The 14,075-nt window shown below is 37.0% G+C and overlaps 1 long non-coding RNA gene across 1 annotated transcript in view; it reads left to right on the forward strand.

Annotated features, from left to right (window-relative positions):
* Positions 1–14,075, forward strand: part of LOC110346770 (uncharacterized) — a 50,266-nt gene that overhangs the window by 20,131 nt on the left and 16,060 nt on the right. Inside the window, exon 3 of the long non-coding RNA XR_015449130.1 lies at positions 9,049–9,142. This is a non-coding gene — a long non-coding RNA (uncharacterized LOC110346770). The remainder of the gene's footprint in view (positions 1–9,048; positions 9,143–14,075) is intronic.

Here is a 14,075-nt window from a genome sequence, read left to right on the forward strand (position 1 = left end):
TAATAACTATTGTCTACAGCCGTGATAGTGAATCTTTTAGAGCTTTCAATGATAATAGTCCACTGTGGCACATGTTCCATAGGTTCATCACCACTGGTCTACAACAATCTCACATATTTTAAAAGCACTAGGAGAGTACAAAAGTTCCCAACACATACCAATGAGTGTTGTTAAAGAATATGTAAGTGCTTATTACCCTGATTTGACCATTATACATTGTAACCATGTATCAAATTGTCGTACTGTATTCCATAAATATTTACAAATATTATCTCTTTAAAAAGACATGGTAGGAAGTCTTCCTTTCCAAACCCCTGGCAACATCAGATTATAAAGATGGATCATCACTTTCTAAACTTGTACTTTAGGAAATGGAGTTCCTGCCTCATCAATGACTTTGAACCATCAGCTTCTCCCCTCTGTGCCATCTGATTCCCTTTCTTGTTGGCCTTCTGGCTCCAGCTGACTTCTCATCAGGAAGGACCATGGCTGCGCACCCCTAGGCTTGAAGCCAAGGATAAACCACCTCATCTCTCCCCACTGTGGCTAGAAAGGTCCTGAGTAAGGTCAAAGGGCCTCAGTGGGCCCCACATTCACTCATGGCATGAATACTGCAGCTAGGAGGAAGAAAAACAAGACAAAAGAGAACACGCAAATCTTCAAAATCCCCTGATCAAAAACATGGATTAGTATAGCACATTAGGATGTGGTCGAGTTATAAGTTTCCTCCTCAGAGATAATTTCAATAATTATAAGCCTCAATTTAAATAGTTAAATGTGAAGCCTGAAAACATTTTCATGCTGGTTTTCTCATGAGAAAAACTTGGTATCTGAGAAAAAGAAACAACACTAGTATGTGTAATGACATTGAATTAAAGTAGAATTGTAAAGATAAGTTTATAAAATGCTCCTAATTTATGTTAGTTGCTAATTCACCTGGCAGGGTTTTGGAGGGTACTTTTCGTTATTTTTGTTATTCTTGATTTTGGTAAGCTCTTATGTCCAGCTGAAGACTCCTCACTCTGAGATTAGCTCAGGAGATGTTGTTCCCTGCATATAAAATGACTTCCACCCCTACAGGGAGAGGTTGATGAATCCTGCGCTACAAAGCCATGAAGTACAAGCCCTGAGAGAGAGCATGCTGGGCTGAAAATGTTTTCTGCTGTCCTGTTGGGGTTGGCAGGGTGTGGCCAGCACCTCAGGCAGAAAGTGACACCCTAGAGACTCTAATTGACAGTGACAGTGATGACTGTGGGGTTTTTTCCCCCCAAATCTATTTGGAGACACAAAGGGAATCCAGCACAGCACTTGGAAGCGAAGACACACGTTGACTTTTAAGAGGCAATTTCATGCCGGTTTGAGAGGACAGTGCTTCTCAGCATTTTGTTATTAAAGTTGTCACTGATGATTTTACATTTCCTCATTTCAACTCAGGCAACAAAATAAGCTGTTAAACCAGAGTAAATCCACTTAGAGTCAAGCAGACCAGTCAATAATATCTGAGGCCCCTGGCTGCCAGGGTCTGATTTGGAAGGCTTTTAACATCTGAAACCCTTTTAGGGAAGGTCATGTCGAAGGGTCATGAGACATTCTGTGATTTTTGTAATATACTTTAACTGTGTAAGAACAGAGACTCGATCTCAGTTACATCAGCTATCCCACATTAGGGAGGGGTTGCATGGAAACCCTTGTTTTGGTTATGTTTTGAAGAAAGACTTGAGCTCTCCAGTGATGAAGTCCCCCAAGCAGCTCTGGAGTAGCCCATGTAGGGTCTACCTTGCTGTTTGGCCCCAGGCTGCTGTCCCACTCTGAGCATGAGACATGCAGGCCGAGAGGAATCTCTGTTTCCACTGCCTGCCAGAAGGCGCTGTGCGTCCATCTATTTATTTCTGTTCTCAGTTCTGTTCACTTCATAACACCTTGCATTTTGATTTTGAAGATTGGTTCCCTTATTAATAAAGATGCTGAACAATAAGACTACACTTACTTACAGGTAAGAAGCAATTTGTCATTATTTTCCACAAAATGAGGCCACTTTGTAAAAAAAACATTCTGACAGTTGGGAACTATCTACCGTGTCTGTTCTCTGCATGGCCGTATCCTGCTTTCTCAGGTAAGGAATGTGCTAGCTAATAGTAGGGAGATAGTTGCCGTGACTTTCTGATGTTGCCTTCTACTCACCTATAGAGCAGAAATATTTCCTCCTGCTGCACTGGGGAATGTGAATTTAGTGAAATTCTATTTTATACAGAGTTAATAATGAGGGAGGAGACCACCCCTCCATACATAATTGGACAACTATGGGTTAACCAGGTAACTATGCTCTTTGTGAAATGTACCAGAGTAGCCACGACAACTTGTAATCTGTCATTAACGGAGCATAATGCACTCAGAAAGTTCTGCCAGAACTCTTTGCTCTCCCCACTCCCCCGCCCTCTACTGCTGTATCCTGCTTGCTATATTCCCAGGAAAACTCCAATAAAATTAAGCTTCCTAGATATAAAAAGAGGTATATAAAAAAGCACAAATTTCTATTCAGGGCTCCCAAGACTGACAGGAGTCACTCACGAAGCCACCAGCATCATTAAAAGCCGCATTTTGCTCCTATCTTCCTGCTAAAGAGTTGTCTGTCCAGGTCCTCATTGTTTCTTGGTTCAATAATAGAAGTGATATAATTTTATATATTAGTTCATTAGTTATAAAGATCTGACAGCTGAGGGTGGGTTAGTGTCATGTAAATAGCAGGTAGAACTATGAATGTCAGCTGTTGAGATGATTTTGGTCATTTGGGGATCAATTTGAGAAATCTGAGAGGCCAAATGAGCAAGTAGTGTGATCTCAGAGAGAGAGAGAGAAAGGATAGAAAGGAGGAGAGGGGGAGGGAGGGAAGGAAACAGAGGAACATTTCATGAGGACACATGACAAGAGGGAAATCTGTGATTCTATCAGCTAGCCCATTGTATTTGTGTTCTGTTCTCAGACAATTGGATGCCTCCCAACAGAAAATTTGCTTTGATGCTTTTTAATTCTTGGAATGAATAAAATACTTCAGAATAAAACCAATTGCTTTATGAGTTTAAGAATTCAAAAGATTTTAACACTGAGAACTAACCTGACGTTTTAAACTCTGAATTATCTTGTCTTGAGGAACTCTTGTTTTGTCATCAGTAATGATGACAGCTGCTAGTCATGCAGAATAATATGACTAGCATTCAAGTATTTTGAGTTCAAGACTCCATCTAAAATTTGTTTTAAAAAACAATGGAAAGTATGTATGGTAACAAAAAACAGAAGAAAAAAACCCCATAATACTATGAATTATCCAGGACACTAACTACAATGTGCTACTATTTCTGAAGAAAGGAAGAACCTGAGCGTGGGCAAGTGAACCTCACTGTCTACAAGTGAACCCTAATCATTCCAGTAAGCCAGTGGAGCAAGAATCATCAGCCCTTGATGTCTCCTGTCAGGAATTTTTCACCCAGTCTGCTACACTCTGCTCCACGGCTGTCATCCCTGCCTGTCTTGGCTGTATTTAGCAGTGACTCTGATCTCTCACCACTATTGCAGTAGCCTTCACACTTATGGGAACACTCCTGAATGAAGTCTTCCTCATATTTATGGTCTACAGACAACACTGGCTTAGACGTCACGTGGATTAAGAGGCATTTTCTCCTTTTTAGGAGGATCCCTGTGGCTCCCTGGATCATAGATTCTCCTGGACACTTCTATGTAGCAAATGTAGGATATTAAGGCTTCATGTGTATGCCAAACAATTTGGCTTCTAACATATTTTGGGATAAATAATTAGCATTCAGTATTCTGGTTTATATAGGACAGATTTTTCCATTTTCCTCAATGGAAGCTAGGAAGGAAAAGAGAAAACCAGAAAAAAAAAGAAGTAGAACTCTGTCCTTGGCACATTGCTCTTCAAAGATGTGATAGAGACTGGCAGACTGCTCTGTAGACTCACCTTCTCTCTGAGCACACAGCCTAGAGTTTGTTCTTCCTGTGCAGTTAGGCATGGCCCGGGGGCTGAGTTCCAGCAGCTAGGATGAGTAGAGGCAGTAGGAGCTCCTTCCATCCTGGCGTCAGAAAGCCTGCCTGGCGCAACTCCAGGTTGGTTTCCCTCCCAGCTGGCTGGACAGAGAAGACATGACAGCAACCTGTAAAACTATGTGGCAAAGGGGTGGAGCCACAGTGAGGGGAGCCTGGGCCCCTGAACACCGCCTGAAGGAGATCCACCTGGAAATGAAGAGAGTGAGGCTAAATCATTATTGAACTTGAGCCATTCTACTTGAAAATTTGTTATTATTGTGATCTTAACATATACACAACATGATAAATACTGAATGGCTTCTAACAACTAGAGGTGATTGTTGTTTTCCTGATTCTGTGAGGCAAACTAAGAAATAGAAAGGAAATTGTAACCCCTCCTGCCTATTTTCTGTGTAAAATGTGCACATTTTCTGGAGACCATTTGTGTATCTTGGAAGGTGACACAAGAGCATCTTTCATATATGTTAGCTCTAGTACTTTTAAATAATTTTATGGAGGAAAAAAAATCTATGTATGGGGAAATACAGAAGGCTCAGGCACACAATTCAGTGATTTTTGAAATGCTGCAACACCCACAGCAAATAAAAGACGATTCCCACTACCCTTCAGAGCTCCCATGTGGCTCTTTGACTTGATCCGAAACCAGCCCTCCTCCCTCAGGCAACCACTATGGATTTCTAATCACTGCAGATCAGTAGGACCTGTTTTAAAACTTTGTATGAATGGAAACATACTAATGTGCTCTTCTGTGTCTCATTTCCTTGCATAATGTAAGAGTTTGGGGGATTTATCCCTTCTGTTGTGTATCTCAGTAGTGTATTCTTTTGTATCACTGGCTGGCAAATAACAAACGCATCCCAGTAACGTCACAAAGGCCCCCTCATGCTGCTGGGCATTTGTGTTTTCCCCAGCTGGGAGTGTTATAAACCTTTTACAAAGAACGTGTATTTTTGTTTCTCCTTGGTAAATGTCTTAGTAGAATTGCTGCATCTGAGGGCAGATGTATGGCTCATAATTTTAGAAAGAGTTTTCCAAAGTGTTAAATATTTTTACATTTAAAGTTCTAGTTGTTCCATATGTTCAGTATGGTAACCAATATTTTGTGTTGAGAGGCCCTTTGTATTTCACCTATTCTGTTGGGCATTGAAGTATGTTGTTTAATTTTTGATTTACATTTCATAAATACTTAATACTTTTGTTTGTTTAATGTGCTTTCATGTGCACTCCTCTGTGACAAAATATTTTGACCATTATTGTGAGCTGTGTGTATTTTTATTATGGATTAGTAAGGTATCACTAACTATTCTGGATATAAGTCATTGTCAGAGATATGTAATGAGAATATTGTCTTTCAGTATATGTCCTCCCTTTTCATTTTCTTTCTGTGCTGCTTATGATAAGCAAAAGATTAGAATATGAATGAAAATCAATCTAAACACTGTAAGATATTTTAGGTTTAACACTTACTGTATCTTTTGCCTCTCTCCAAATTGTGGTATACTCATCTGTTGGTTTTTTTTTCAGCAAATTTATGGCTTGATTTTAAATATAGAACTATTACATATCTAAAGTTAATTTTTGTGTCATTTTTTTCCTAAAAGTTTTTGTGGCTGGTCCCCTTTATCACAAATGTGTGAGCCAATTTCTAGACTTTATATGTGGTTGATCTTGTCTATTTTTATGCCAACACCAAATACCTTTATTATTAAAATTTAGTAAGTCTTTAAATTAGACAATGTAAGTTATCCATCTTTGTCCATATTCTTCAAGATTGCTATAGCTATTTTAGATCCTTTGTGTTTCTATATACAGTTTAACAACCAGTTTGAAAATTTCCAATGAAATAAAATCCATTTGGGATGTTGGTTGGGATTGCATAAAATCTGTATATCAGCTTAGAGATAACTGACATTTTAGCAAAATTGAATATTCTAATCTAGAAATATAGCATATGTTGTCCCTTATTTAAATATTTTTTAAATTCTCAGAAAAAGTGTACAATCCTGCATATCTTTTGATGAGTTAATTCCTAAGTATTTTATATTTTTGCTGCTATAGTAAATTATTCTTTTTATTCTATATTACAAATTTCTGTCACCAATAAATAAATAAAACCACTCCTAGTTTTTATGTCCTATGACATCATGTTCATTTTTAGTATTAAGATTGTGCGTAATGAGTAATCTAAGTGTTGGCTTGATAGAATGAAGCAAAGCCTAGCCAGCTGAAAAAGAATTATTTCTGGGTGTGTTGGAGGGTGTGCCCAAGGGAGACTGGCACATGAGTTCGTAGTCAGAGTAGTTGGACAGCAGAACTTCAGCTCCTTCAGTCTGGACTCTGAGCTTTGCATCAGTGGCTGGGGGGATCTCAAGCCTCCAGCTTTGGAATGAGTCACACATTAGATTCCTTGAGGCCTTTGGACTTGAACTGGATTATACCCTTGGATTCCCTGGGTCTCCAACTTTCAGAAAACCTGTTGCCATACCTCCATGGTCATGTGAACTAATCCCCATAAAGTCTTTTCTATGTCTACATCTACACCCATACCTATACCTACATCTACATCTGCACATAGCTGTAATTCCTCTTTGTCCCTCTGGAGAACCCTAATACAGTTACAGTTTCAAATTCATGGTTTTTTATGTCATATTCTTTGTTCTTCCCTTTTTCTCCTTTCACATAATTTATTCTTTTTCCTATCAAGTTCTCATGTATTTCAAATTTCTCTTCTTATACAGGCCTTTAAAGATTATGTTTCCTTCTAAGAACTGATTTAATTGTATCTCACAAGTTTTTATGTGAGATGTGATTAAAAATATGATAAATGTTGAAGTTCTTTAAATTACAGTAAGACACATTGCCATCAGTGGCTCTTAAAATATTCCCCTTTGGTTTGAATGCACTTGCCCAATGTTCCTGCCACTTTCTGATGCCGTTCTGGAAGTCCTCTTTTGTGAGAGTCTTTAGTCATATTGTTGTGGCTGTTTTGAGTCCTGAATCAATACAAAACACTTAGCCTTCATGGTCATTCTGACTTTGGGGAAGAGCCTAGAGCCATGTGGTACTGGGTCCCATGAATAAGGGGGTGAAGACACACAGTAAGGACTTTACAAACCTGCCTTACCATTGGAAGAGACTGGCAGCAATACTCACATATTTTTTTATCACACTTTGTAAAGATAGGAAAGAGGACCTCCAGACCTGCTTCAGAAAGTGACATGAATGATAGGATAAGTGTGTTCAAAGCAAGCAGGGGTATTTGTGGAGGATTAATGGCAAGGTGTCAATTGTAATTTTTTAAAATTTAAACATTCACTGTATATTTGGATCACACCACATATGACTGTGTTCACTGCTGGTCAACTCAGTGTATTGTCTAATTTCCCTTATGATTCCTTATTTGATTGGTTAGTTCTTTGTAAGTATGTTCACTTCCAAATATTTGAAAATATTTTGAGTGTCTTATTGCCACTGATTTTTTAATCTAATACCCCAATGGTCAGGTGACATTTTCTATAATTTAATCAATCTTGAAATGTTATGACATTTACTTTCTTGCCCAGGAAAATACCCTTATGTGGTAAACCTAACATGTGCTCTTGAAAGGAATGCATATTCTGCTACTTTTGGGTAAAATACTCCATAAATGTCTAGTTTGTCTACTCCATTACGTCTAGTGTGTTGATTGTGTAGATCACATGACAAACACTTTAATTTTTTATTTGATCCATTTATTATGGGCCAAAGGGCATTGGTGTTTGTAATTCTTTCTTTGTTTTTTTGGGGGGGGCGGGGGTTGATACCGCGGATTGAACTCCTGACCTTGTGTTTACTAGGCAGGCACAGTGCCACTGAGCTAAATCCCCTCCCCCCTTGATTTGTGTAATTCTTTTTATACATGTTCTATTAATTTCCATAGGTATATATAGAAATGCATTGTGTATTTGGAAGTTCTATTATTGGCTACTTAAACACTTGGGATTTTTATATCTTCCTCTTAAACTGACACCTTTTCAGTGCTAGTATTATTCCTTGTCTTGACATTAATACCCACTGTATTTAAAATATAACCACAACAATTTATGCTCTCTGTTGCATATTTTTCCATCATTTTACTTTCAAAGTATCCATATCTTTATATTTAAAGTGTTTCTCTTATAGTGAACATATAATTAAGTCTCAATTTTTAAATTCTATTCTTAGTAGCTTTTCCTATAAATAGTGTAGAAGCAGTTGGATGTCCACAATTAAAAGAAAAACAAGCCTTAACCTAAACCTCATCAAAACGTTAACTCAAAATGGATGATGGACTTGAGTATAAAACATGAAAGTATAAAGTATTTGGAAAAATAAGCATAGGAAGATCTTCAGGAATTGGAGCAGGGCAAGTGATTTTTAGAATTGATCCACAAAAAAGTCACTAAAAAGAAAACCTGAAATACTACACTTTCTCAAAATTTAAAACTTTTGCTTTATGAAAGACTCTCTAAGGATAATAAAAAGCAAACTTGGAAGAAATCAAATATCTGACAAAGAACAATTAGCTAGGATCCATAAAGATCTCTTACGATACATTAAAAAATAAAATTCTAATTATCAAATGGGTAAAAGACATGAACAGAAATGTATAGGTGACAAAAAAAGCACAGAAAAAAGATATTCAACATCATTAACCATTGGGGAAGTGTAAATTAAAATCAAAATTAGATATCATTACACACCATGAGAATGGCTAAAACACACAAACAAAAAGTAGCAACAACTAGATCATTCATCCCTTGCCACTGGGAATATAAAATGAGGCAGCCATTTAGAAAATATGCAGCTGTTTCTTAAAACCTAAAAATCCAACTACCATATGACCCGATAATTGTAGTCTGGGGTGCTTATCCCTGAGCAATCTTTTATTCAAAAAGAATATGTATGCACGCTCTTGCACCTTTATTGTAATAGCTGAAAACTAGAAATAATCCAAATATTCTTCAACAGGTAAACATCAAACACACCAGTCCATCTCTTTTATGAAGACAAATGGCCTTCTACTAACACAACTCAGATGAGTCTTCCTGGAGAGTTGAGCTAAGTAAGTCAGTTCCCAAAGTTTGCATACTGTATATTTCATTTATATAAGGTTATTAAAATGATAAAATTTTAGAAATGAAGAATGCTTTAATGGCTTCCTTTGCTTTGGAGGGAGTGGAACAAAAGGTAAGTGTGTGTGCATACAGAGGTCCATGGAGGACATTTATGGTGCTGAGAGTATTTTATATGTTAAAAATATCAACAGCAATATCTTGGTTCTGATACTGTGTTATAGCTTGGAAAGATGTTACCACTGTGGGAAACTGAGTAAAAGATACAAGAAATCTCTATAGTATTTCTTGCAATTATATGTGAATGTGAAATTTACAAATTAAAAAATTTTAATTAAAACTAAAAATTTATATTAGCTTTATTCTTATAAAAGTTATCTGATTGCTTTTGCTATTCACCCTTCTGCTTTTCTGCATCTTAGTGATATATATAAATCCAATCTGATAACTTTTGTACTTTAATTGAAGAATTGATTTCAAGGGCCGGGGATTCAGCTCAGTGGTTCCAGTGCCTGCCTCACAAGCACAAGGTCCTGAGTTTGATCCCCAGTACCGGAAAAAAAAAAAAAGATTTATCAGATTTTTGGGCCAGGGATTTAGCTCAGTGGTTTTGCCACCTGCTGCACAAGCGCAAGGACCCGAGTTCGATCCCCAGTACCAAAAAAAAAAAAAAGGATTGATTTCATTTTTTCTTTAAAGTAATTTCTGCTCTTTTTCTACAACCTATAATTTTACTCTTTTTTCTTATTTTATCCAACTGGACTATGTACTTGTTTTGTCCTCACTACTTTTGAAATAAGTGCTATTTATTATTCATTTTCTCACCATACTGACTTGATAATTAGATTCTTTTAAACTTTTTAATAATTACACCAAATATTACAATATGTATACACATTTGTTCTTTTGCTTTATGGAGGCAATCATCTCAGAACACTAAGACAATTTATATTCCTTTCACTTTTTTTTTTTTTTTTTGGTTCCAGGAATCAAACTCGGGACCTTGCGCTTGTGAGGCAGGCAGCAGCACCACTGAGCTAAATTCCCGTCCATTCCTTTCACTTTTAATACTACTATTTTTAGACATTTTAACTTGATAGATACTTTGATATATATTTCAATCACCACAAGACATTGTAATAGTAATTGTTTAAAGCAGTCAGTATTAATTTAGATTTACCTACATTTATTTCCACTGGTTGTTAATCCTTAATTTCCGGTGGAATTATATTCAGTCTACCTGAAGAACATTATTTAGCATATACTTTATGCTCAATGTGTTGGCAAGAAATTCACTCACTTTTTGTTTGAAAATATTTTGAGGTATGTTTTCTGGATATAAAATTTTAGGTTGGTAGATTTTGTTTAATTTTTCTTTGTCCTTTAGTGCTCTTTGAAAACAACATTGAGTTTTCTTATAACTTCCATTGTCTTTTGAGGGGAAGGTGGCCTTCCATTTTTGTTTAGTTTTCTGAAGATGACACTTTTCCTCTGGCCATTCTTTCCTTTTCTTTTTTTTTTTTTTTTTTTTGGAGGGGGGGACTTGGGGAATTGAACCCAGGGCTTTTTCATTGAGCTACATCCTGTAATTTTTTATTTTGAGACAGTCTTGCTAAGTTGCCAAGTTGCCTAGGCTAGGTTTAAACTGGCAATTCTCCTGCCTCCGTCGCCCAGAGTGCTGGGATTATGGCTCTGCACCACCACAGCCTGCTTCTTTTCCCACTCTTAAAATGATGTCCTTTGTTTTCCAACAGTTTTATCAAATGCACATTCATTTCTTTTTCTTCATATTTTCCTTTGTTGCTCATAGTTCAATTGGTACTGTGGCTTGACATTATCCGTTTAGACATCAGCATATGCTAGTTTTCTCTATAGACATTGCTTTGGCTTTTCCTGTTTGTCTTTTGGGATCCCAGGAACTCCTGTGTTAGCTCTTTACACATATTCAGTATGCCTGTTAACCTCCTTTTCCCTGTTTTCGGGTTTATTGATAGGTGAAGAGAAGCTAGGCGGTTGGTATTTGGTCTCGATATTCTCTTTTCCCTAAATGTTTTTCAGATGTGTGTTCTCTTAAAGGTGTCCATTAATTTCTTAATTTGATAGATAGGTAGAATTATCTATCTCTCTACCTATCTATCTTTATCTCTACTCACCTATATACTGTATCTACCTACTACATATCAATATAAGTTCATTTCTAGAATTTCCATTTGGCTCTTTTAGTTTATTTGTTTGTTTTTGTTAAACCCTCTAGTTTGTCTTCAATTCCTTGAACATACTGATTGTGGCTATGTCTTTAAAGCCTTTGTCTGATAACTCCGTTTTCTAGATCATCTCTGGATCTGTTTGAATTGTCTACTTTTCCTCTGGGCCTTCTTGAGCACTTAATTTTTATAGAAAACTGAGCTTTGTATACAAAAGATTTTTGAGAAAAATTGAGTCTCTAAATGATATTTGGGCCCTAGATGGTTAATTTCTGCTCTGGCAGAGAGCTAACCAAACAGAAGTAGAACTGCACCAAGGGACTGACCTCTTTGATTTAGTTCACTAAACATAGTAGTTTGGGTTCAACCCAGCTCTGGAGGATTTTCTAGGCTCTTCCTCTCGGCAGCCCTGAACTCTAATTTTTCTGCCTCTAAACTAGCCTGGGCTGCTGAGAGATCTGTTCACTCCCTTGTAATCTCAGCCACTCCTTTGGAATTGACAAATACTTCTTTGAAGAAGCACTTAATGTCATGTTCCAGCCTCATCTTTGTTGGTTCTCCCTCTCTACTGGACCTTGAACCCCACACATTCTCATATCAAGATGATTTATTCTGGGGTTTTTTAAAAATTGACTTTTTAAGTAGTTATTTTTTAGCAGATGTGTTGCTCCAAAACAACTCATATTGATGGATGCAAGTTGAAATTGCTTTTGCCAACTCATATAATGAGAAAACTAATTCCTTTAGAATAATGTATTATGACTCATGCAGCTATTGGGTTTTTTTCCAAGTTTACATTCTATTATTTGGCTTAATTCCTCATTGTTACATTATGATATATGCTACCACAAGACAGATAACCAAGCTCTCAGAATTCTTAAGTGATGTTCTTCACCACAAATTTTGATTTAACTAGGGCTATAACATACAATAAGTAATTTAAGTACTCATTTTCCTATTCTTATTTTGAAATTCTTTGGGGTTTTCCTTTATAATCAGGTCAAAGTCATCAAAGTAAATGGCAACAGACATGTTAGAGAGCATGCCCCACTCTAAAAATACAGAATGTACTCTTGGGCCCATTATTTTTCATTGTCATTGCTCCAAGCATCTTGCATAAATTCCACAAACACTGACTGCACTCTTTCTGAATGCCTGTGTTCTATCCACAAAGTGCCACCCATTCCATAAAGGAGGTACATGCAATGAATAGTCCCAGGTTGGCAGGGCGTGTGCCAAGGCAATAAGCAGCATAGGAGATGATATGATTTGGTGTAGGATGGGGACACATAAACAGAAGAGTCAGAAAATTTGCCAAGGTAATGCTTACTCAGAGAGAATTTTATCACTGAGCATCATTAGTTCATGAGATACACAAGTTTGAACAAAGGGAAAATAAATCTGGATTGTGTCATTCATATCTTCCTGGTAAATATAGTGTGCTTCCATTAGAACCAAAGTATACAATGAACATGACTGAGACTAGAGTTATTTAAACTTACTCCACCTAGCTCAGTTAGGTTGTTCATAAAACACTTTTGTGCCATCATTAAAACTAATGATCTCTTTAAATCTATAGTCCTCCCAGTATTCGATAGATGTGATGCTGTACACTCTAATTTTGCACAATTCTAAGTTCTTCCTAGGAGAACCCCCAAAACTTTATTCTTCATAAGCTGCATTTCTTTAGGGCTTTTAAAAAAAAGACCACCATTGCTTTGAGTTTGACATGGAGTGAAAATACATAACATGTATTCTAAATTGTAGGGTGAGACAATAAGAATAAGGAAATCAGACAGAAATTGCCAAGATATATTCATATAGCAGCATGTTCAAGTTAATTAGAAATTTAAGTATTTAAAATATGTATTGACTCATAGTTGTTTTTAATCCAATTTATGAAATGCTGTATATGAGACAGAAACCGAAGTGATCAGACATGCCTAGTTTATTGCCCTTACATAATAATCAGGTTCTATCTCCTCCACAGGGATGAGAAAAGTACCCATGGATTTTATAATTCACTTCTGATGAAACATATTCTGATAGACAGTATAAATCTATCAGGATTCTGACAAGAAAGAGACAACACTCCAGTTGGATAGACGGGTGGTGCTGTACCTCACATCAGGGAAGAGTAGGGCGCTGTGCCTTCTGAAAGGCCTACAGTGGGCAGCAATTACTAGAAACTAGAGAAAGAGACTGTGGTGTGAGAGGCCTGCTTGCCAGGAGTTGCTGACTTATCAAGACACCAACACTCATGATATTGCTCCATGAAGAAGCAAACATGACAACCTTACTCTCCTTTCTTATTTATTTCTGGACTATGGTTTCACATTGACCATATCCAGCTAGGAGCCTGGGGGTACAGGAAAAGGAGGTGAAGGATGAGTGAGTTCTGGAGGGATGCATAAGCTATCCAGCTCATCTACTTGTAACCTATAGTTTTCTGGAGGTCAGAGCACCATCAGCACCTGAGTTACCTTCAACATAGCTGTGAGGAATCTATCATAACTGAGCAATACATTTCTCTTATAAGATGGGAATGAAAAGTGGTCTTATTTCATGATTTTTTGTTGAATATATCCTTAATGCCTGGCATACACTTTGTTCTCAATAAATGTTAGATATTTTTAATAGGATGCCAAGTTTTCTGTTTTGTACATGTGTTAGTCAGCTTTCTGCTACTGTAACAAAATACCTGAATTAACCAACTTGT

This window comes from Heterocephalus glaber, unplaced genomic scaffold, assembly GCF_053883595.1.
Source record: "Heterocephalus glaber isolate CG9 unplaced genomic scaffold, H.glaber_assembly_v1.0 deba00000621, whole genome shotgun sequence".
Lineage (NCBI taxonomy): Eukaryota > Metazoa > Chordata > Mammalia > Rodentia > Bathyergidae > Heterocephalus > Heterocephalus glaber.